General features: G+C 41.1%; 1 protein-coding gene across 3 annotated transcripts in view; it reads right to left on the minus strand.

Moving 5' to 3' along the window:
* The window catches only part of rap1gapa (RAP1 GTPase activating protein a), a 104,758-nt gene that overhangs the window by 69,613 nt on the left and 9,681 nt on the right, over positions 1-25,464 (minus strand). The window contains exon 1 of one of the 3 annotated variants that reach the window (XM_058763449.1): positions 16,158-16,275. The exons of the other annotated variants lie outside the window; for them this stretch is intronic. The gene's annotated coding sequence lies outside the window, so the exon portion shown is untranslated. Of the gene's footprint in view, positions 1-16,157; positions 16,276-25,464 lie in introns of those variants that run through there. 3 annotated transcript variants of the gene reach the window in all.

Genomic DNA, 25,464 nt, shown 5'->3' on the forward strand with positions numbered 1-25,464 from the left:
TCCTGTGGCGTGAAAAGGTTCAGCCTGCTTCCCTTCAGACGGGAGGGTTAATTACACCATAACATTTACTCTGTCTCATGATAAACACCTTGCTTATGGCCACAGCATATGAAGGAGGTTTGACCGAGGCTAAGACTATATTTCAAATGGAGAAGAGTTGATTTAATGGGGTCAGGTATTTAAAAAGTAATTGTGCTGGAAATAAATTACAGCTTATCTTCGCCTGCATTTCATTTTTTTTTTAATCAACTTTCACACTGCACTTCAGCCATGCTAAAACAAAATTACTTTCTGTAAAACTTCACTCATAAAACTCTTTTATGGGTGTCTGGAGCTTGTTTCAGATGGAAAAAAAATCAAACAGAACTACTTTTCACAGGCAGTCATGGGCTTGTGATGTTTAAAGAGGCCGTAGATGTACTAGGAGACGTTTAGAAGTGTCCACATGACCCCACGTCCCAGCAAGGGAAGCAGACATGGCCTCCTACACACTGCACCCTTTCACTGCAGCTCACTGCAGCGCTGCAGACACACTGAGAAAGAGACGGTTGTTCAAGCATGCCATAAGCTTACATAAAACTGGACTCACATGGAAACGAGTTATTTAGAAAAACAAGAAACTTAAAGGGGACATGAACTGACTTTGTTTTTTTATTTTGTACTGTTCTCATAATTTAGAAGCAATAATCTATTTCCTGTTTTTAACCCCCCTCCTCAGAATGCTCTGTTTGAATAGGCATGATGAACCGTAGACTCGGAAGTAAATGCCCAATGCTATGATTGGCTAATAGTGTACGTTTGACAGTGTGCAGTCTGCATTCTTCAGATGGACGCTGCTGTGATTTAGGTCAAAAACGCATAAATTACTCAATACATATCAAAAGATCTGTAAGAATAAAGCAATACTGACCACATAATGTAAATTAGATGTTTTTTGGTGGGGTTCCCTTGGTAAAATTCACATTCCATAAATATCACATTATTGAGGTTGCTTCAACCCGCGGACATAAAAAACAACCCGTGGCAACAGTGTTAAAGTAGCCCAATTCCACGGGAAAACTGCGGACTTGGCAACACTGAATTTAGTCAGCACAACATCATCTTTTAGTTTCAATCTTTTTGAAAATCCCACGTCGAACTGTGCCATGTTTGTAAACGAATCCGCAGTAAAATGAAGAGAACAAATGACCAAGACCTTACTGACGCGGTCTGGATCTTTGTTAAAAATAAAGTTCATTCACTCTTTCAAACATTGGGATCAGAAGGAAGGCAATGCAAAGACTGTTTGTCCAAAACTTGACACAGCATCTTGTTGTCTTCAGAGCACCTTTATCGTTTGGTTTCTGCATAGACCTGCATGTTCGCCTCTCATAAACACTATGCACGAATCGGTGGGCGGGGCTAAACAGGCAGTGATGTCAATCTTCTTCTGCGGAGGCGGTGCTTATCTACACTATTACATCATAGAGTAGAACATTCCAAAAGCTGTCGTTTTGGCAGACTGGCTGTTTTTAGACTAACAACAAAGTTTTGAGTTTTGAAACTTACAAGATGTTTTTATAGTAAAATAGCCTCTTATATGTCAAAAGATCAAGGGAATTTTGGTTTCTCAGTTCAAGACCCCTTTAATAGATATGAACTATTTACATTCTGTTTAGAATATGATAAAAATGAATTTACAGTGCTTTGAAATAGTGTTTGCCATCATCCTGATTTCTTCTGTTTTTGTGTTTATTTCTTACTTAATTGTTTTAGAAATTAAAACTAAGTCTAACATAAAGACAACCCAAGAATATGCAAAATATAGTTTTAAAATGATAATGTTTCTTATTGAAGCAAAAATGTTATCTAATACCAGCTGGGCTTGTGTGAAAACATATATCCTGCTGTAGGTACTAGGGATGTAACGCTGCATCCCAAGCCAGTAGAAAATAAAAAATATGTGATGATTCAAGCCAGTTGAAATGTTAAAAGAAACGTGGGGTGGGGCTTTATATGAATGTATCTCTGAGTGGAACTGACTGTCTGTGGAAGTAGCATTTTTCAGCTGTCAGCTGGACTAGACACAAACTGGTCTGGTTACTGCCAACCCCTTTCAATTAAATCAACACTTAAAAAGAACCTAATTAACAGCATGAAGTTGGTTAAAAGGTCGTACCCAGTTATATTTGCACACTATGCCAAACATAAAGGAAATTCCAGAAATGACAAGGAAGATGATTGAAATACACAAGTCTGGAAAGGGTTACAAAGCTATTTCACAAACACAGTAAGAGCCATTATCTACAAATGGAAAGAACCTTCCCAGAATTGGCCGACCTTCCAAAATTCCTCCAAGAGCACAGCGACAACTCATCCAAGAAGTCACAAAAGACAGAAGGACAATGTCGAAGGAACTGCAGGCCTCTCCTGCATCATTAAAGGTCACTGTTCAGGACTCCACTACCCGAAAGACACTGGCCAAAAATGGCATCCATGAAAGAGTGGTGAAGCGAAAACCACTGCCAACAAAAAAGAACATTAAAGGAGATCAGTTTTTTATTGTTTTGTACTGTTCTCTGGGGTCCACTTATAATGTTATCAAGATTTTTACATCAAAAAACATCATAATTTAGAAGTAATAGGCTATTTTCTGTCCTGTTTTTGACCCCATCATCAGAACGTAGACTTGGAAGCAAATGCCCACACAAAATGATTGGATTAAAGTTGTGAATGTTTGACAGCCTATATCATTCAAAGATGGATGCTGCTGTGATTTAGAATAAAACGCATAAATATTCAGTACATGTCAGATGATCTGTAATACAGACAAAGCAATAGTGACCACGTAATATAAACAGTTACTCATGCGATATTACTGTCGGAGCCAATATAGTCGGCACAGCTTCGTCTTTTAGTGTCAGCCTTTTTGAAGATCCTGCATCGAACTGTGCATTGTTTTTAAAAGAATCTGTGGTAAAATGAAGTGAACAAAGGACCAAGTTCTTATTGATGTGGTCTGGAACACTGCCACACTATTACATCATAAAGTGGCACAATCCACAACCTGTCGTTTTGGCAGATTGGCTTCAATAAGCTGTTTTTAGACTAATGAGAACGTTTTGAGTTCTGAAACTTACAGATTGTTTTTATAGTATAATGAACTCTTAAATGTCAAAAGATGAAGGGAATTTTGATTCTTCAGTTCATGACCTCTTTAAGGCTTATCTGAATTTTGCCATAACACACCTTGATGAATCCTCTCATAAATACAGTACACACAAACATTACAGACACACATTACACACTTTCTGTCATGTTTACTGTTAGAAAGCTAAGCAGAGGCGGTCTTTTCTGAACAGATTCAAAATTCATCACAGTGCATTAACAGAAGACCATCAAATTCACTTTCTCAGCAGATACTAGATCAGTCTCCTCCCAGGAAACTCCTCACTGGATCAATGACCTGACTAAGTGACTGTTTATGGGCATCTTCCATGCCCATCGATTTTGAGTGCCTTGAAGAGAAGATCTATTATAGTAATAATGGATACCTGGTGCCACGTTACTCCTGTGCCAGCTAGACCAGACCTACAACCAAAGGCTGAAGCACAACCAGAGTTAATTTCTCTCTTCTGAGGCTGAAAGCTCAATCCTTCTTTTTCACACAGATATATGCCTCCTATATCAATGCATTTACATTTGTAAACATTTGAAGAGGTGTCAGTTGCACAATCTGCTCAGGGCAACACTGGCACCTACTGGCAGATCCTGAAACTGCAAGGAAAAGTGATATGTGTGTGTGTGTGTGTGTGTGTGTGTGTGTTTGTGTGTGTGTTAAATTATATTCTCTGACTCAGCTTTAACATGCCCATGAACTACCCACAGTCCGTTCCCTGGCCATCTGATGTATTTTACACACAAAACTGGAAAGCACTTTCTCAGTCTGGCAAGCTGTAAACTAACAAACTGTAATCTGACCGGCTGGCTTCCAACAAGCACTTCTGAGGATGAATATCCTTTTACAGGTCAAAAATAAATAAATAAAAATTCCAATAGTATTGCATAAAAGTAGTGTATGAAAGCAACTCTCTTTTCTAATATGTATGTCATGAGACAGCATGACACAGCATGTGTTAGTCTCTCTAGGCTACACCCTCATTAACAAGACTGCACAAACTTGAGAGAAATAAAGAGAGGAGGACAGAAAGACGGGAGAAGAGAGGTTCTTGCAGGTTGTTAAGCATGTTTTCTACTGTCTGGATGGATAGATAGAGTACTGATGAACAAATATTCTACTACTGGAGGACATTTTTGATATTATTGGTATTTTTATAGTATTTCACCATAATCTTGTGATTCATGTTAAAGCTTTGCAAGTTCACAACATGCAATGAAGCATGAACAAATTATCCAGTGACTAGGATTAATGTCTTGTCATTTCCTCAATGTATTAATTATGCTGTTGGAGCTGCTGATAATTGCTGTTTAGTGATGAATAACTTTTTACTAAATGAGGCTCTTTTTTTGCAAGATGGTATTTTCTTAAGATGGCAGTTCATTTAAACCCATATATAAAAATGATATAATGATTTTTAATTAATTAAATTGTAAAGTGTAAGTAGTTTAATGGATTAACTGCACTAACTGTTTCAAATGACCTAAACAAAGTAAAGTATTTCTGAATTCAATTAAGACAATTGCTTAAAAACTCAAATCTTCACACATTTTTAAATTAATAAATTAGTTTCATGTATATACAACTTGCTGTCCTTGACATTATCATGCTGCATACTGCAGGATATCAAGTAAACAGCAAAAATAGCATCTTTCGTGTCCAGTGAGACCATTCAGAAAGTCATACGTGTAGTATCTCGCAAGGTGTCCAGCAGAGAGAGAGAGCTGTACTTATGTATCACAGCAGAGCTAAATGACTTTCTTATCTTTGTGATGCAGCAATACACCTGGAGCTTCCAGGGATGCCCTATATAACTCAGCATATCAGTGCACATTCATTCAGAGCACACTGTACAGACTCACGACACCATAACGGCCAAGTGCTACGCTGTCTGTGCATCACCAAGGAGTATGTGGATGGATTCTCTGAGATACATAAATGCAAGATTCAGAGGAACAGAAGAGCATTCAGCTTTGAGAGCATTGTGGAAAATAAATGCAACCTTATTAATAAATGACAATAATACTCCGATAATGAATAACTGATTGATTTCAGTCAGCTCATTATTTCTTCTTAGCTCATTATTTACAGAAAATTCTGTCTGGTTTTGAAAGACTTGAAATATAGCGCATATGTAAGTTGTATGGACCACTTGTGTGTGTGTGTGTGTGTGTGTTCGTGTGCGTAAGGGTATTCCAATTTTGGCCAATACTCATTGTCATGTTATGGCTGATAACCAGTAAATAGCCAGTATTAACATTTTGCAGTATTCTGTTTAAATTAAAAACACTAAAAACTAAAATCAGTCATTTTAAATGTGAATTTAGTGATCACAACATTATCATTTACAGTATGAAATATGGATATTCATCTCGAGACTGGCTAAAGATTACATTTAATAGTGTTTTTAAAGATTAACTTTAAGTAAGTGTTAGATGACAGCATAATTAATATGAATCAGTGTTATTAAAAATATAAAGATTACATGAAAAGCATAAAAAATAAGAAATGCCTCCCGTGCAACTAACTAAAATAAAATGCTATATATATATATATATATATATATATATATACATTGTCAAAAGTTTTGGGTCAGTAAGAAATATACAGAGTTCTGGCATGAAACTCTAGATGGCGCATTCCGATGACATCATTATCACATGGCGCAGCTGATTGGTTCTCTCCTGTATCGGTAGCCAATGAGCTCCCTGGTCAACATTCAAATATAGGACTAATGCTTGTTGTAGCAGTTTCGCAGTGTGCTTCAGAAACCCCCCACCTTCCCCAGCTCCACCTGTATAGATCTGCTACGAGGCGATTCATGTATGCTATGGGGCAGTGTTTCTCAACTGGTGGGTCGCGGAGTGTGTGGCCAAAAAAACGACATCAACAAAAAAAAAAAAACGTAATTCTAAATGTTTTTCTGATGCAAGACTTTTATTTTAAAAGATGTGCATGAAAGCTGTTGACACCTCTGTCAGATGCAGTTTAAGTAAAGAGTGCCCAAGAAAAACGTGCTGTCCCGATTGTATCTGCAGTCAGATGAGATGTTGACAGGTTTATTGTCAGTGTCATTATTCTATCGCTATTTTCGTAACTTGTTCTGAAATAAAAAAATCTCTCACCTCAGAAAAGCAAACTATCCTGTCCTGCCAGATGTTATACCGTGTTCGTAGCGCGCACTCTTCTATAGCACACGCGAACGTGACGCCGCGCTGTACATCACTTCACTAAAGCGCAGAAGCTATGAGCATGCAACGCGTAAAATAAAAGTACAATACCGATAAATCTCATAACTGGTACTGCGTGTGTTAACTGGGAGGGATTTGCAGAAGGTATGACATTCATTCTATTCAGGAGCAGTTTCCACGTTTCATTAGCAGTTCATGTTAGTATTGTATATTCACCATGGTAACTGTTGTTTCCATAAACCAAAAATACCATGTTATTTTTGTCACAATTACCCACATAAGGGCCATGGCTCCGGAGTCCCCTGATCCGTCCTGGAGGTCTTCCCTGTGTCTGTCCTGAGGGGCCTCCAGAGTGCCTCTTGACCGAGGCCAATGCAGTGAGGAGCACTGTCTTCAACAACAGAAACTTAAGGTTTACTGACTGCAGAGGCTCGAAGGGCTCCTCCTTCAAGGCCGTCAGGACCGAGGGGAGATCCCAAGAGGGTACCAGATGAGGGCGCGGAGGATTTAACCTCCTCTCCCCTCTGAGGAACCTGATGACCAAGTCGTGCTTCCCCCACAGACTTACCGTCTACTGCATCGTGATGTGTGGCAATGGCGGCAACATACACTTTGAGGGTGGAGAAAGACAGCCTTCGCTCCAACCCATCTTGCAGCGACAACAGCGACAACAAAGAGAGCGCGACTGCGATCGGGCATCGACGGTGGTCTTCCCGGTGGGAAAAAAGACCATCAAGATGGCGCCGCAGATGGCAGCCATGGTTTGTCGGTGCTTGGTACTTGTTCTTTTTTTGTTTGTTTGTCCTGTCTTAAGCAACTTTTTCCCGATCAGCTTTACTAGAAACGAACTCCTGGACATCAGAAACGGCACACCAAATAACTTTCTGCCTACATTTGAGCATTCAGACCTTTTACTGGACATTTTAATCGGAGGAGCTGCGTTCATATACAAGCGCTCCAGGCGACCCAGGCGAGGGAAGCGCGCCGGCGCGCTCGTGAAACTCCGACAGCGGGGGTTTAGGACTCCGCTGCCGAGCATTCATCTGGCGAATCTCCGCTCCCTGGCAAATAAATCAGACGAACTACAACTCCTCACCCGCACAAACAAGGACTTTTTAAACTCCGCTGCGCTTTGCTTCACGGAAACCTGGCTGAACGGAGCCATCCCGGACAGCGCGCTTCATCTAACGGGCTTCCAGCTGTTCAGAGCAGACCGCGTCACCGAGTCCTCGGGGAAAACGAGAGGCGGTGGATTATGTTTTTATATCAACGAAGGCTGGTGTACAGACGTGACAGTTTTAAAGAAGATGTGCTGTCCAAATTTGGAAGCTCTCTTTATTAACTGCAAGCCTTTTTATTCACCGCGGGAGTTTTCCTCGTTTATTCTGGTGAGTGTGTACATTGCTCCTGGCCAGCGGCGTGGCGCTGCGCTAGAACTGCTGGCCGATCAAATCACACACACAGAGCAGCGTTATCCGGACTCTTTCATTATCATTCTCTGTGATTTTAATAAAGCTAATCTCACCCGTGAACTGCCTAAATATAGACAGCACATCACATGCCCCACCAGAGACAGAAATATACTGGACCACTGCTACACTGTCTTAAAGGATGCATATCACTCTGTTCCCGTGCAGCGCTGGGACTCTCTGATCACTGTTTGGTTCATCTCCTACCAGCCTACAGGCAGAAACTCAAATCTGCTAAGCCTGTAGTAAAAACTGTAAAGAGATGGACTTCTGAAGCAGAGCAGGTTTTACAGGCCTGCTTCGAACTTACTGATTGGAGTGTTTTTGAGGCTGCAGCTACTGATCTGGACGAGCTTACTGACACCGTGACGTCCTACATCAGTTTCTGTGAGGACATGTGTGTACCCACCAAGACTTATTTAACATTTAACAATGACAAACCTTGGTTCAGTGCAAAACTCAAACAACCGCCAGGCCAAAGAGGGCGCCTACAGGAGTGGGGACAAAGCCTTGTACAAACAGGCAAAATACACACTGAATAGGGAGATAAGAGTAGCAAAATTAAACTACTCTGGAAAGCTAAAAAAACAGCTTTCAAGCAATGACTCTACATCAGTGTGGAAAGGCCTGAAAGCCATCACCAGCTACAAGAGCCCATCCCCCAGCACTGAGGCCAATCAACAACTGGCTGAAGACCTGAACGAGTTTTACTGCAGGTTTGAAAAGACTGGTCTGACACCCCACACCCGCTCCGACCGTCTCACAGCACAGCCATCCACACCCTCCCCCTCCCTCCCCCCTACTGTTTCTCAGCCTGTACTCAAGATCTGTGAAGATGATGTATGCAAAGTCTTCAGAAAGCAGAAGATAAGGAAAGCTAAAGGCCCAGACGGTGTCTCTCCAGCCTGCCTCAAAGCCTGTGCTGTCCAGCTATCATCCATCTTCACATTGATCTTCAACAGATCACTAGAGCTGTGTGAAGTCCCTCCTGCTTCAAATGTTCCACCATCATCCCTGTACCCAAGAAACCAAAAATCACAGGACTTAATGACTACAGACCTGTTGCCTTAACGTCTGTGGTCATGAAGTCATTTGAGAGACTGGTGTTGGCCCACCTGAAGGACATTACTGGACCCTTGCTGGACCCCCTACAGTTTGCTTACTGAGCAAACAGATCTGTGGATGATGCAGTTAATATGGGACTGCACTACATCCTGCAACATCTGGACAAACCAGGGACTTATGCAAGGATCTTGTTTGTGGACTTCAGCTCCGCTTTCAACACCATCATCCCAGACACCCTTCAGAACAAACTGACTCAGCTCTCTGTACCCACCTCCATCTGTCAGTGGATCACCAGCTTCCTGACAGACAGGCAGCAGCTAGTGAGGCTGGGAAAACTCACATCCAACACCCGCACCATCAGCACTGGAGCTCCTCAGGGCTGCGTTCTCTCCCCACTGCTCTTCTCCCTCTACACAAATGACTGCACCTCTAAAGACCCCTCTGTCAAACTCCTGAAGTTTGCAGACGACACCACAGTCATCGGCCTCATCCACGACGGCGACGAGTCTGCTTACAGACAAGAGGTTGAGCAGCTGGCTGTCTGGTGCAGTCACAACAACCTGGAGCTGAACACGCTCAAAACTGTGGAGATGATAGTGGACTTCAGGAGAAACCCCCCTCCTCTCCCCCCACTCACCATCATGAACAGCACTGTGGCTGCAGTGGAGTCATTCAGGTTCCTGGGCACCACCATCTCTCAGGACCTGAAGTGGGACAATCACATTGACTCCATCGTGAAAAAGGCCCAGCAGAGGTTGTACTTCCTTTGTCAGCTGAAAAAGTTCAACCTGCCACAGGAGCTGCTGAAACAGTTTTATTCAGCTGTTATTGAGTCGGTTCTGTGCTCCTCCATAACTGTCTGGTTTGGGTCAGCCAGCAAATCAGATTTAAGAAGACTCCAACGGACGTTAGGACAGCAGAAAAGATCATTGGTGTGCACCTGCCCAGCCTTCAGGACTTGTACAACTCCAGAGTGAAGAAACGGGCAGGTAACATCATCAAAGAACCCTCTCACCCCGGACACAACTTGTTTGCACTTCTCCCTTCAGGCAGACGCTACAGATCTCTGTGCACTAGAACATCTAGGCATAAAAACAGTTTTTTCCCCCATGCCATCTCCAGCTTAAATAGCTAACACGTGGATCATTACCTGTGTTCTGTAATTCATTCTGTAATTCATTCTCCATCTTTAATTATTGCCTCCCTCTCAAGTATTATGTAAATACACATACATATGTTTATCTATACAGCTGTATATAGAGTAAATAATGCACAAATCTGTACATAAATCTACTGTTCCAGATTCATACTTATTATTATTAGGATTATTATCCATTGTTAAGTCTTACTATTTAAATGTTTTTTTCTGTTCTCATGTCACATGTGTATTTATGTATGTATGTATGTATGTATGTATGTATGTACCAGGAGCACCTTAAAACCACAACAAATTCCTCGTGTGTTTGCGCACACCTGGCGAATAAAGCTAATTCTGATTCTGATTCTGATTCTGAAAGAACACCAATCGACGAACAGGTTCCACTTCAGCCTGTAAGCGTGTCTTGTAGACAGGGCTCTAGCTGAAGTGATGGTGTTTACTACCGCTGGAGGTAGCCCACCTAGAACCTCTGCGTTCCCTTCCAGGGACCACACGTGGAGATTCCACAAGTCTGGACGTGGGTGCCAGAGGGTGCCCCCTCTCTGAAAAAGGAGATCCCTCCTCAAAGAAATTTGCCAAGGAGAAGCTGCCGCAAGGAGCATCAGTTCGGGGAACCAGGTCCGATTGGGCCAGTACGGCGCCACCAAGAGGACCTGCTTCTCGTCCTCCCTGACCTTGCACAGGGTCTGTGCGAGAATGCTCACTGGGGGAAATGCATATTTGAGTAGGCCCTCGAGGCCAGCTGTGTGCCAGCGTGTCCATGCCGAGGGTCCCCTCGGACAGGGAGTAAGCCTTGTCCGTTAGAGCGGACGAGAACTTACAGGCCCTGGACAGAAGGCGTGGATTACTCCTTCAGGCGGCAGCACTTTGCGGGCAGAGCTGCATGGCAATAGCACGCTCGACTGGGGGGATCTCCACATACCCTTGGGCCGCCCCACCATCGAGGGTGGTGAGGACGGAGGAGGCACCAGGCCTGTTTTGGGCAGAAAAAGGTGCCCTCCAAGACCTAGTCACCTCCTCATGCACCTATGGGAAGAAAGGAACTGGAGGCGGCTGCCGGCGATCGGCCTGCACCCCCAGGAACCAATTGTCCAGCCTCGAGCGTTTGGGAGAAGGAGGAGGCCTCCAGTGCAGCCCGACACTCTCGGCGGCCTGGGAAAGCATAGCGGTCAGCTCTGGATCTGACTCAGGCAACGCCACTCTTCCTGACGGAGGCAGCGCAGCCGAATCGTCATCTCCAGAGCCTAGCTCACCCTCCGATGCAGCAATGTGCTCCGAACAAGATGCTGGGCCCTGCCCTGTCCGAGGATCCCGCAAGCTCGTCCGGAAACACCAGATGGCGCGATGCGCTGGAGGAGTGAGAGGCCCGCGGAGACACACTCGACAGGGAAGCTCTCGCTGTGATCCTCAAGTCACCCTGATCATGAGCCGAAGTAGCCCCCCGAGAACCGGAGGAGCTAGAACGGCGCATGACAAGGGGAATACCCCCCGTTTGATGAGGAGGTATCTGGAGCGCAGCATCGCAATGGTCATGTTCCCACAATGAGAACATGACTCATCCACGAGCGCTGCCTCAGCATGCTGATAGCCCAAGCACGAGACACAGCGATCGTGACCATCAGATGAAGCCAGGAAACGACCACATCCAGAAACACAAGAGCGGGCAGCCACCTTTAAAAAGACGCCCATTGCTCGAGGAGCTCTTTTAAATATTGCTCTTTTATAAAAACACTCTTTTAGAGAAAGTGCTGAAGCGCCCATGGGAGGTCACGGCGAGAGTTTGATAGGCTGCAGCACACCGTGAGAGAAGCAGCAGCACTGGATCGGCAACTCCCGCTGACGCGCTGTAACACCAACGCCGAGACTTGCTGTCTGGAAACACTCAGAGATTCACTGAAAAGGCTCGGCTCCGAAGTAAAAAAACTAATGTGCGTTTGCACGCCCTCTCCTATTATACCCGCGTTGTGGGGCGGGGTGCACGTGGCGACACGCACGCCAACTGTCATTGGCTTGTTTTGTTAAGACTCGAAGGTGATTGGGCTCTCGGGCGAGATACCATTACGTCAGTCACTTGACGTCAATCCCTCCGAGAGTTGTCATGACAGAAATATATATTTTTGAACATATTAGAATGATTTCTGAAGGATCATGTGACACTGAAGACTGAAGTAATAATGGGTGCTGAAAATTCAGCTCTCCCGTAACAGGAATAAATTACATTTAAAATAAAAAAAATTATATTCCATAATATCACTGTTTTTACTGTATTTTTATTTTTAAAAGCCTTTGTGAGCATAAGAGGGCTTTCTTCAAAAACTTTAAAAGCTCTAACTGACCCCAGCCTTTTTGAATGTGAACTCAATATTTCCAGCCCCACAAAAAAAATGAATATTTTGAAGTGCCTGTTTTTCCTCAGATAAATCTATTACATTTTCCTTTTTATATCTTTCTCTAAAATCTACCCCAGTTTATAAATTTGGATGAGAAGTCCTTAAAAATCAGCCAAAGTCATTTAGTTTTAATTTGCATACCGACACAATCTATTAGAGCATGTTTATTATGTTCTTGATTACGAAGTGTGCAGTTCAGACACTTCTTCATCTGTATTCATGGATTCTAGCAGTGATGTGCTGCCAATCTCAGTTAGCAGCTTGGCTCATTGCGGATCCCCACCGTAATGTCATTAGCATAAGCTATGCCATTTGCACTTCATTTCTTCAGCTCTTTGCAATTGCAGAGAAAAATTAAGTCAGCATTCATGTCGTCTCTGTCTGCGGCAGAAGAGTGAGCAGACGGGATTGGAGTCTATTATTATTGGTAGTATTTAATTTTCAATATTTAGTTTGCAGATCACATTCTGTTTTAAGACAGATTTCATCCAGTGGCTTAGATCTGACTGCTTAGCTGTTGTGATTTTAAATAAGCCAAAAGTCTTTAATAGAGAGCTAAGGAGGTTTTTAGGAGCGAAGGTCTCATTCCTTTCTCCTTGAGAGATGTTCAGTTCACTTTAAGTGGAAGATTTAGTTTACTCTGTAAGCTGGCAAACAAACAGGATGCTTTATGTAGCATTGGCATTTTAAGAAATTAAATTGCCCATCTAATTGCCAGCAAAGCACTTTGTTGTTTGAGATGTGCTGTTTTCCTGGTTAAAAATGCCAAATGCTTCATTAATTGAATGGGTTTGTTGGCTGCAGAATGCCTGTTGACATATGCTCAGTGCAAAAGCTTATTTTGTTTATTTGCTGAAGTGACCATTGGAGCCTCTTATTCAACACTGATGTCATCTTCACTCTTTTGAAAAATAAAACAATCTGACATTCATTTGTGATTGCTTGGAGGAATATTCACAAGTTTTGTTTTCACTGCTTAGCTGCTGTTATCTGTTATATCTGCCACCATAAAACAGTATTGCAAACCATTTTGCTTGCATTATTTGATGTTTTACCAAGTGGAACAGATGTTTAGAGGGAATGAAAAGAACTTGATGTTCTTTTGAAATATTGTGCACCAATGAACCATTCACAGTAAGACCCAAAACATATGCTAAGTAAAAAGTAATAACTTTAAAGATATGCATCATATATTTGTGAACTTTTTGAAGATTAAGATTTGAGATTAATTAGCATTTACTTGCATTTCATATATTATTTGAGTCACAGGGAACATGAGATATCCCAAATTTGAGATATTTGCATGTTTTGTTTTCACAGCTGCCGTCATCTGTTATATTTAAACTCAACACTAAACATCATTGCAACCCATTTTACTTGCATTATTTGATGTTTTTCCAAGTGGAACAGGTGTTTGGAGGAGATGAAGAGAACTTGAAATATCGTGCACCAATGAATAATTCACAGTAAGACCCAAAACATATGCTAAAAGTAATAACTTTAAAGATATGGATCATATTCATGGTGGGTATCTACAGTAAATTTGTACACTTTTTTGAATATTTATTAGCATTTACTGGCATTTGAGTCTATATGTGACCCTGGACCACAAAACCAGTCATAAGGGTAAATTTTTCGACAGCTGAATCCTCTGACAGCTGAATAAACAAGATTTCCATTGATGCATGGTTTGTTAGGATCGGACAATATTTGGCTGAGATACAACTATTTGAAAATCTGGAATCTGAGGGTGCAAAAAATGCAAAATATTGAGAAAATCGCCTTTAAAGTTGTCCAAATGAAGTTCTTAGCAATGCATTTTACTAACCAAATTTAAGTTTTGATATATTTACAGTAGGAAATTTACAAAATATCTTCATGGAACATCTTTACTTAATATCCTAATTATTTTTGGCATAAAAGAAAAATCTTAAATTTTGACCTATACAGTGTACTTTTGGCTATTGCTACAAATATACCCCAGCGACTTAAGATTGGTTTTGTGCTCCAGGGTCACATATATAATTGATTAAAAAAAAAATTTGTGACGGATTGCAGAAGGGACTAGAGGCTTGTTGCAATTAAAAATTTAATTGCGACCTTTTAATCTCACAATTCTGACTCTTTTTTTTTTCTCGCAATTCTGAGTTTCTATCTCACAGTTCTGTTTTATTGTTTCAGCCATGGAACAAACTAAATAAATTAATTAATAAGGCAATTTGAACTTATCTCTCATAATTCTCAATTCATATCTCACAATCAGAGGTGGGTAGAGTACCCAAAAACTGTACTCAAGTAAAAGTAAAAGTACTTGAAGAAATATTTACTCAAGTAAAAGTAAAAGTAATAGTCTGAATAGTTACTTGAGTAAGAGTAAAAAAGTATTGGATAAAAAAACTACTCAAGTAGTTAGTTACTAGTTACTTTGGATCATATACTGAATATAGTTTATTTTTATGTAGATATATAGATATTTAGATCAAATTTATATATACATACACTGTATATATATATATACACATATACATATGTGACCCTGGACCACAAAACCAGTCTTAAGTCGCTGGGGTATATTTGTAGCAATAGCCAAAAATACATTGCATGGGTCAAAATGATACATTTTTCTTTTATGCCAAAAATCATTAGGATATTAAGTAAAGATCATGTTCCATGAAGATATTTTGTAAATTTCTTACCGTAAATATATTCAAACTTAATTTTTGATTAGTAATATGCATTGCTGAGAACTTCATTTGGACAACTTTAAAGGCAATTTTCTCTGTATTTTGATTTTGTTTGAAAAAATTGACACTTATGACTGGGTTTGTGGTCCAGCGTCACATATACATACACACACACACACACACACACACACACACACTGCCGTTCAAAATACTTTTAACGTTTTTTTTTTTTTTAATGTAATTTATTTCAGTGATGCAAATCAGAATTTTTATCAGCCTGATTTATTATCAATGCTGTTCTTTTTTTAGCGTTCTATTCATAAAATAATCCTAAACAAAATGTCACAGGTTCCAAAAAATATTAAGCAGCAAAACTGTTCCCTGTTGAAAAAACCCAGCATATGCTGGTAAGGTATGTTTTGAAGCATGGGATGCTGGTTTGAACTGATTTAAGCTGGTTCTTTGCTGGTTTATGCTGGTCTGACCAGCTTAAGACCAGCACATGACCAGTTAAGGACCATCTTAAACCAGCATAAACCAGCATCCCAGCTTCAAAACATACCTAACCACCATATGCTGTTTTTTTCAACAACACTGGTAATAAATCAATATATTTTAATGATTTCTGAAGGATCATACGACTCTGAAAACTGGAGTAACAGCTGATAAAAATTCTGATTTGCATCACTGAAATAAATTTAATTATGTATTATAAATGTATATATGTATATAACCTCTGACACGGAGAAGAGTGAAAACTCCTCACACAACGAAACAAATGCACTTCTTCCGTCTGTTCTGCAAAATGTAAACAAATGTAGCCTTTATTTCTGCAAGCGTAAATATTGTGAAAATATCAATATTAATTGTGTCTAGGCAAAGGCATTCCTCCTGGAACTAACGCGGGTTTGGCGGGTGTTCATTTCATACTCTGTGACAGCTTATTTAATGAATAAATTATACATTGTATTTAATGTGTAAGGTACATGTACAACAAACTGTAATGTCATAGTGGTATCGTGTACTGTAATCGAATCTATACCTGTGGAACCGACAGCACACGCGGTGTTCGTCTAATAAAGATCTTCATAGCTAGCAATAGCCTTTGCTTTCAACTGACTGTAGATCCAAAGCCACGTCTTCAACGCTCCTGATGTTACAACCGCTTCAGACGACTCAGCGCACGCGGCAGGGAACTGAACGAATCATTCAAACTGATTCGCGAACCGATTCACTGGTTTGCCAACTGGTTTGATCAAGCCTTCGAACAGAATTGACTCAAAAGAATGAATCATTCGCGAACGGGCATCGCTCATTGCCCAGAAAAAAGTAGACGGCGCGTTTGGAATAAATTGAAGGACTTTTAACTTGTATTGCATTAAGATAAAGTAACGAGAGGAGCGTCGCCCACAGTAACGAAGTAAAAGTACCGTTTTTTCACTAAAAATGTACTTGAGTAAGAGTAAAAGTATGGAGTCAATTTAATGCCGCATATATATGCAAAAGAAAATAAGTTTTGCAAAAGAAAATAAGTTTTGCAAAGAAAAATAAAGAATTGCAAAAGAAAATGAAGTATTGCAAAAAGAAAATAAGTTTTGCAAATAAAAATAAAGAATTGCAAAATAGATAAATGAAACAGAGCAAAAGCAATGATTTTGCAATACATATTTTCCATGGCCATATCTACTAATTTATTTGCAATGCAGCTTTTATTTTGCGTTTCAGTCAAGTTTGAGTTTGCGATACTGTTTTCCCTTTGCGCTTCACGTTTCTGCGCGTCTCATTTTGTGGCGCTGTTTTGACATGGGGGTGGAGTCAGGGGACGGGGGCGTGTCCAACAGGCCTGGGCATGCCTCCCTGGAAGTGACGTCATCGGCCCGAGACGCAGATCACAGCTGATCCAGGCACCGTCACTGAGCAGAGGCATGGGGGCGGATCGTTTCCTTTTATTCACTAGCTTTAAAACATGCATGCTTTCGTTTTATTAACAAATGTATATGTGTATTAGCAGCGTTTGCTCAAGTTAAAGAAGTTGTTAATATGAACATCTGCTGTTTATTTCTCTCAATGTAGCATTAAAATGTGTATTGTTTCATCTGGTTAACTAAATGTGCATTAATAGTGCTTGTTTAAAATCTCTTAACCTGTGCACAGCGCTCTTTGTTTACATTAGTTCAGAGTTACTGCTAGTTTTAATGTAAAATAATGCAATTAACTTCACAAACTATACATCAGACTCAAGCTTCATATCCATCTCGACTTCATTTTCATTTACATAACTCCTGGCATAAATTAAGAAATGACTGGCACTGGAAGTTTAAAAAAAGATTAAAAAGTCACTTTGGTTTAGTTTTGTGGTGGCCACGAGATATTAAGTCGTGGGAACATGATAATACTGTATGTCGTGGCCATGAGTTTAATCATGCATAAACAAACCCGCGTGACCATAGCAACCTGGGATTATCAGAGACTGATCAAATATATTTATCCATCCCACAGTCCGTTGATCGTGTCTTTTTATGTAATATATGTGTATATTAGGCTATTATTATTATTATTATTATTATTATTATTATTATTATACAGCCCTGAACGTTAAGAGATCGAAATGAAGGGAAAATAAATCAAATACATGACAACGAATATGAAAATATTACTAATACTAATAAAATACATGGACTTACAAGACTTGTGGGATGAATAAAAATGTTTTCTTGTCGGCCTATTTTATTATACTTTATGTAACATTTATTCATAATAAACTTAATTCGAATGCTGTCTACATGTGTGCAATACAGTCCAGTCGCAGCCTATGGTTAACACTTCAACCACCAGAGGTCGCTGTATACCTAAAAGCGCCAGCGGTCAAATTCACCATGCCATGACTACTGTTTTGATATGTAAAACGTAGTATGTCACTGTATTATGCCACTGTCTTCACAATGTCTAGAGTCATAAAATTATTATTTTAGTCATCAGCTATGTTTTTGTCCTGTTGTTTTAAGTTCACAGCTATTTTTAAGCAGGTTACACTAATCACTTTTCTTAATGATGAATATAAACCAGTCTGCAATGACAACAAGAATTACGAGGAAATAAATACATATTTGGGTGTTGTAATATTATAGCTAATAAAATGTTTCAAGATAACCCATGTTATTTAAATGACTAAAACACCCTAAATAGACTATTATAAGCAATACTAATTCACCACATTGCAAAGATGTACAATGACAAATTCAAGTGCACAGTTTCACCTAATTAATGAATTTGTTTAGTTATATAATTTATCATTTGAATAAGAGAACAACACCAATAAACTTGGGGTAATCATAAAAATTGTTTTATTCATTACATCATAATTCAGATTTTTTTTTCAGGAATAAATAAGCAACACAGTAGCGAACCATAAACGATAAAAAAATTGCAAACACAAATTAATATTTAATCCAAAGTTTGAACATTTATGAGTAGAGGAATAAACATCTTCATTTGAACGTGATGACAGGAATTATGCGTAAATTTGTCCTGATGGCGCTTATAGGTATAACTGCCCCATTTTTGTTCTGGTTTTATCTAAACAATTTTTTTAACAATAAACAGGGTATTGTAAATAACACAATTTTAGTAAAAGTCAATGACTGTAAGACTTGGATATTTTTAATTGAAAATATATTATGTAGCCTATTTGAAAAACAGCCATGGGTAAAATTACCCCGTGGTGGTGTTAATATAATAATTTAATAATGCATTTTTTTTTTTATAATTTCTTAATTAAAAATAAAATATTAATAAATGCATCTCTGATAATCCCAGGTTGCTATGGTCACGCTGGTTTGTTTACTCATTAATATCTCGTGGCCACGAGAAATTTAAACCAAAAAGACTCAAGCTTCATTTTTTTTTTTAAACTTCCAGTGCCAGTCATTTCTTAATTTATGCCAGGAGTTATGTAAATGAAAAACGAAGTCGAGATGGATATGAAGCTTGAGTCTGATGTATAGTTTGTGAAGTTAATTGCATTATTTTACATTAAAACTAGCAGTAACTCTGAACTAATGTAAACAAAGAGCGCTGTGCACAGGTTAAGAGATTTTAAACAAGCACTATTAATGCACATTTAGTTAACCAGATGAAACAATACACATTTTAATGCTACATTGAGAGAAATAAACAGCAGATGTTCATATTAACAACTTCTTTAACTTGAGCAAACGCTGCTAATACACATATACATTTGTTAATAAAACGAAAGCATGCATGTTTTAAAGCTAGTGAATAAAGGAAACGATCCGCCCCATGCCTCTGCTCAGTGACGGTGCCTGGATCAGCTGTGATCTGCGTCTCGGGCCGATGACGTCACTTCCAGGGAGGCATGCCCAGGCCTGTTGGACACGCCCCCGTCCCCTGACTCCACCCCCATGTCAAAACAGCGCCACAAAGTGAGACGCGCAGAAACGTGAAGCGCAAAGGGAAAACAGTATCGCAAACTCAAACTTGACTGAAACGCAAAATAAAAGCTGCATTGCAAATAAATTAGTAGATATGGCCATGGAAAATATGTATTGCAAAATCATTGCTTTTGCTCTGTTTTATTTATCTATTTTGCAATTCTTTATTTTTATTTGCAAAACTTATTTTCTTTTTGCAATACTTCATTTTCTTTTGCAATTCTTTATTTTTCTTTGCAAAACTTATTTTCTTTTGCAAAACTCTATTTTCTTTTGCATATATATGCGGCATTAAATTGACTCCATATAAAAGTACCCATTTTAAAATATACTCTGAAAGTATTAGTTACCCAAAAAATTTACTCAAGTAAATGTAACGAAGTAAATGTAACCCGTTACTACCCACCTCTGCTCACAATTATGACTATTTTTGTCAGAATTAAAAGAAAAAAAAGTCGTTGTGAGATTTTGTTGTGAGATATAAAGTCACAATTAAGTCCCCCCTCCCCGTGGTAGAAACAAGCTTCCATAAGGGACAAATGTATGTGTCTTTTCAATTCATAAGATGAACAGGTGGTATGGGTGTGTGTGTTTTCGTCTTCATGAAGTTATTAGAACGCTAGAAGAACAGTGCTCCAAGTCTTCAGAGCTCTGAATGAAATGTTGTCATTTTATTTTGGAAAGCTTCCCAGGCAGAAAAGTCGCAGTAGGTGAGGAGAATGCTGGATAAACCGGATGGCCTTCGGAGAGTGAAGGCCTAACTGAAAATAGGATGGACTGACAGTGTCTGCAGCTGACAGATAGCTTCTACTTAATGCCCTGTCCTCTTGCTGAGCTGAAGAGCCTGCTTTTACTGAATGATTCATTAAGATGACACTTACACGAGAGCCAAAACCTACTGGCGGGCTTCTGTGATGGATGTGTCTTCCCTGCATATTCACTTTATTTGGCTTTTTACATTTGCCTGTATCTTGTCTTAGACTCTACTGAACCCCACAAACCTATTAATTGTATCTCTTACTTAGAATTTGATTGTCTTATATCCTTCAAAGTAGAGCAGAGAGAATACTGAATTTACAGAGGGCAAGTTGGGACACACTTCTAGACTGTTATAAGAGCAAGTTGTTTTAAGTTTTGAAAGTTGTTGGTAAATCTGTAATTTTTCAGACTCCTTAAACATTACAAAACAGTAATTTTGAAGATTCTCCTCAAAGTTGTTTTTTTTTTTTCATCTGTCAACATGGCATTGAAATGTCTTATTTTTTATCAGATCAAATGCAGTCAGATGTAGTTCTGCTTTTTTGGAAACAGGCAAACAGACTTGAAATGTGAAATATTAGATACTTAATATTTAACTGTGCATTCCTACATTTTACATTAATATCAGTGTTATTTTAGCATTATTTGTAAGCCATAAAATATTTATTAATATTTAAATAAGCTTTTATTTTTTATGTGCTTTTGTCATATATATATATATATATATATATATATAAAACACAGATCAAAACATGTGGAAAAAAGCTAAGGCTACAGTATTTCATTCTAAGCTTGAATGACCCAATGTGCTTTAATACATCTATTACAAACACAAAACCACAAAATCAATTTTCCATCAACAAACAGCAAGTTAATCTTGCCGTTAAGCCACTTCCTGTTCAATCTAGAGGCTCAGATCTGCTAAAAGTAGTGTTTAGCTGAGAGGCATTCTCCACGTTTGATTTTTTCATTTGTGTGCTATTCTCTATACAGAGAAAATATTGGCAACCATCAACCAACAAATCAAAATGCTAGTTCTTGAAATGAATGTTAGGTTTCCTTTAGAAAATTTAATTTTTACTAAATAAATGACCTATTATGCCGCATAGGTTTTTCAGAGATTGTAAAAGGAAGAGTTAAAAAAAAAGAACAAAAAGACTTCCAATTATTCCAATTAAAAGCCAATTATGGTATGTTTAAAATCTGAATAAGTATGTGTTTAAATCCCCTTTTATAACAAACAGCTACAATATTTCAACTAGCAACCTCTACAGCAGTTTTCTTATCAGACACTGATTTATAGAGCTCATTCCAGATGTTAAGCATCTAGCAGAAACTGGCAAGGTGCCATACAACATTTATCAAAGGAAGAGCAAGTGTTCTCAGAAAGTACCATAAATCACAGCAATACAGAGAAACAGATGTATGGCCTGAAAAGAATGATAATCACGTTAACCATCAGCCTGCCGGACACTTGCATAATGTACAGTACATACATTTTTCAAAGTTAAAGTGTTAATGGCTGGGATTTATAAACTACATGATCACAGGAGTCAGTTAAGGCTACAGTATGTGTGCGCCGCTGTTCGTTCATTCAAAAGCGTTCCAACCAGGTTCCAGCCTATCACTTCAGGTCCCTCTGGAGGGATCCAGCAGCCAATTAGCGGAAGCCCTGAGGCAGCTTGATGCATTTCAGGCAGGATCCAGGGTGACAGATCTGTTCCTGCTTAAAGCTCAACTATGATGAAGAGCAAGCTACTGCAAACTCATACACCACCTAAAGCAGCACTATTCATTCAGCTGTCCAAACAAAGCCTGCGAATCTGAGGAATCTGAGGTCTTGTCTCTTAGATGAGCGTACAAACATGGCAGAGTGCTGAGTGGCAGGCAAGCCTTTTTTCTGATGGCATGCTGAGCAGTCAAAAGGGACATGGCAAGGTCGCTTCTCATGGAAATATGCCAGTATATATATATAGGCTATATATATATATATATATATATATATATATATATATTAGGGGTGGCACGGTACATGTATTCGTCCCGAACCGTCACGGTACGGGCATCTCGGTTCGGTGCATGAGGTCTTACGACGAATACAGGCAATTCACCCCCAATCCAGAAGGGGGCGCTCGCAGTAATGCAACGCTGTTTGATAACCGCCAGCAGAAGAACAGCGAATGCCATGAGTTGTGCACTTGAAAACAAAGCCCCCAGACAGTGATCATGTGCTGATTCTGAATGCATCTCTCACTGACAAGGGAGTATACTTTAAAGCCCCCCTAAAAATCTTGCGATTCTTCCCCTTTAAATTTCAAATGAAAACGGCAGCAGACTTCGGCTCCTCCCCATCTTTCTGCGCGTTCTTCAATTCACAGACTGCGGTGGCGCAGAGGAGAGGACAAGGTGTGTGTTTATCGATAGATTGTTATAATATTGACATCTATGCAGTTCTTTGTCATAAATACAGTTTACAAAAAGTCATGGGAGAGCAATCGGTTTCCAATCTACTGTAAAGTTCTCTTTCTAACACTCGTTCGGTATCTCACTATGGGAACGCCTCGGGCGTGACCGATCGCGGAAGCACCAATAACACCACGTCTGCCAACTATGGCAGACCAATCGCTGCAGCAATCAGGGAGTCCCGCCTCCCTGTATATAAACCGCAGCTACCTGCCGTTTCGTCATTCTCGCTCTCTTCCCCGTGAAGACTTCGGAAGCTGGCTCAGCAGACTTAGGGAATCATTGCTCAACAGTTTACAGACGGAGCCGCAAGGTAACGTCCCGAACGCAGGATTCCTAACGTTTGTTGAGCTTCACTTAGAGTGGGATAACTAACGCGTTACGGCGAGTTTACTGCTCTAAGTTTTATACTTATTTTCCAAGTTTTGGGGGCGCTCACCACGCACCAAAACAGAGAAGGAAAAGAACAGCTCTCTATTGTAGCACAGCTCCGTACTAGTTAGCAGCTTACCGTACGAAGAGAGTGTAGGCCCCATGGCCACTACGAAAGAACCGGAGAGCCCTGGAGGAAAAGGTAATCCTCCCCATCCGTGTGCTTGCGGAATGTGGATTTCTGCGAAGGATTCACACAGGCCGTGCTCTGCATCTCCTGTTTGGGCTCAAAACATGCTCAGGCGGCTCTGTCAAACCCCGAGGGCTGTCCTCACTGCTCGAAGTTCTCGGTTAAGACCCGAGAGCGGAGAGTCCGCGTGACAGTAGCTGGTAAGTCGGACCCATGCCTCTCTGCTCAACCCAGAGAGGAACCGATGGACTGTCCGCAGGCCAGCAGCTCGTGGGGAGAGATGATGGAGAGGGTGTCGCCAGTCCTTCCCCCGCTGTTCGATCCGTTAGCGGGAGAGGAAGATGACGAGGACGAAGTATTGTCAGCCATCCTCGAAGACGAGGATGACGACGATGAAGATGCTATTCTTCCCCCGAATCAGTCGCATCCGCCGAGTGCACAGGAGGCGAGTTCACCCTCCCCCGTACAGACGGACACAGATCTACTCGAGGTCTGTCGCAGGGCCGCGGGTAGACTGTCGATCGATTGGCCATCCCAACCGGCAGGTCCGGGGGCTGAAAGAGATCTGTATGATGGAAAGAGACTTCCGTCACGTCTCCCTCCATCGAGGCAGTTTATTCCAGCCGTCCCGGCTTGTGTGGCTGAAATGAAGAGGTTTTGGGATAAGCCTTTTTCCCACCGAGTGCCTGTTAAGGGCTTCTCGAGGCTAGACGTTCAGGGTATGGAGGATGTGGGGATGGCGGACCCTCCCCCTATCGAATCATCGGTGGCTAATCACTTGCACCCAGGTCGGCGGGCGGCGCTCTCTTCAACCAGAGCCTCGCTTCCAGGGAAAACAGAGCGCTTCGCCGCCTCTATTTTTCAAAAGATCTATAAGTCATCGGCACTGGCAGTTCGTGCTCTGAACGTGACGTCCCTCCTTACTGCCTACCAAGCGGAGTTATTAGAGGAGATGGGGCGTCAGCTGGATTCCAGATCTCCCAACCCAGCGATCTGGGAGGAGATATGTGTCATTGCAGATTTAAACCTGCGCACATCCCGCGGAGCAGTTCAAAGCTGCGGTCGGAGTATGGGCTTAGCGGTTGTGGGAGAGAGATCGCTATGGCTCGGTTTGTCAGGCCTCTCTGACAAAGAGAAGGTGGAGTTTTTGGATGCCCCTATTGATCCAAAGGCTATGTTCGGCGCAACGGTAACAGCGATGCGTCAGCAATGTGATCTGCGGAAAAAGGAGGGAGAGGCATTCGAGGTCTGTCTCCCCAGAAAGCCGGCAGCTCGGCCTTATCACCCGAGCCGACCGAACTTCAGACCTTCAGGAGAGGGGACATTCTGATTATCAGCCTTCCGTCCTGCTCCACCGCAACAGCCGGGAAACGCGGGCCCTCAGTCAAAGCCCGGTTTCGTGAAACCAAAGCAGTCTTTCGCAGCCGCAGCAGCGAAACACCGGTCGGCAGCCCCTCAGGTAAACAAAAAGAGGCGGGCGACCTGAGATGTCAGCTTGGCATCAGGAAGGGTTTGGAGACAGCACCCAGGGTTTCTCTGTCCCATCCCTGCAGAACGATTCCATTCTCCCTCCCGCGGGGAAAAGGAGAAGGAATTTAAGTGTGGAATGGACGTGTGCAGTCAGTTCAAAGTCCAATGTTTGCGGGGAAATGGCCCATGTTCTTCTGGTGCCCCCCAAAGAATTGTCTCTCCCTCCACCTACGAGGTTTGTTCCGAGGGAGCAAGGACAAAAGTTCCAAAGCATCCCATCACAAATAAAGTTTTCTCTGACGCATCCAGGCCAAGGGCTGAGGGCGCAGAGTGGAATAAAAATAAAGAAGGATCACAAAAAATTAAAACAATCACAAATAAAGACGAATCTTACTCCTTTACTGGAGCGGCATTCCCCTCCTTCGCCACTAGAGTGTGCTGCAACACCACTAGTGAGCGAGGCGAGAAGGGCCCACTCGCAGCTCAGGCCGCGAACTGGCGGCGCATGCGCAGTTCATCCCTGGGTTTTAACCACGATAGACAGGGGTTACAGACTTCAATTCGCTGTAAAACCTCCTATGTTCAATGGAGTGGTAATCTCAGTGGCCCCAAGGGGAAGCAGCTCAGGTTTTAGAGGAAGAAAT

The sequence above is a fragment of the Onychostoma macrolepis genome, chromosome 23, assembly GCF_012432095.1.
Source record: "Onychostoma macrolepis isolate SWU-2019 chromosome 23, ASM1243209v1, whole genome shotgun sequence".
NCBI classification, from domain to species: Eukaryota; Metazoa; Chordata; class Actinopteri; order Cypriniformes; family Cyprinidae; genus Onychostoma; species Onychostoma macrolepis.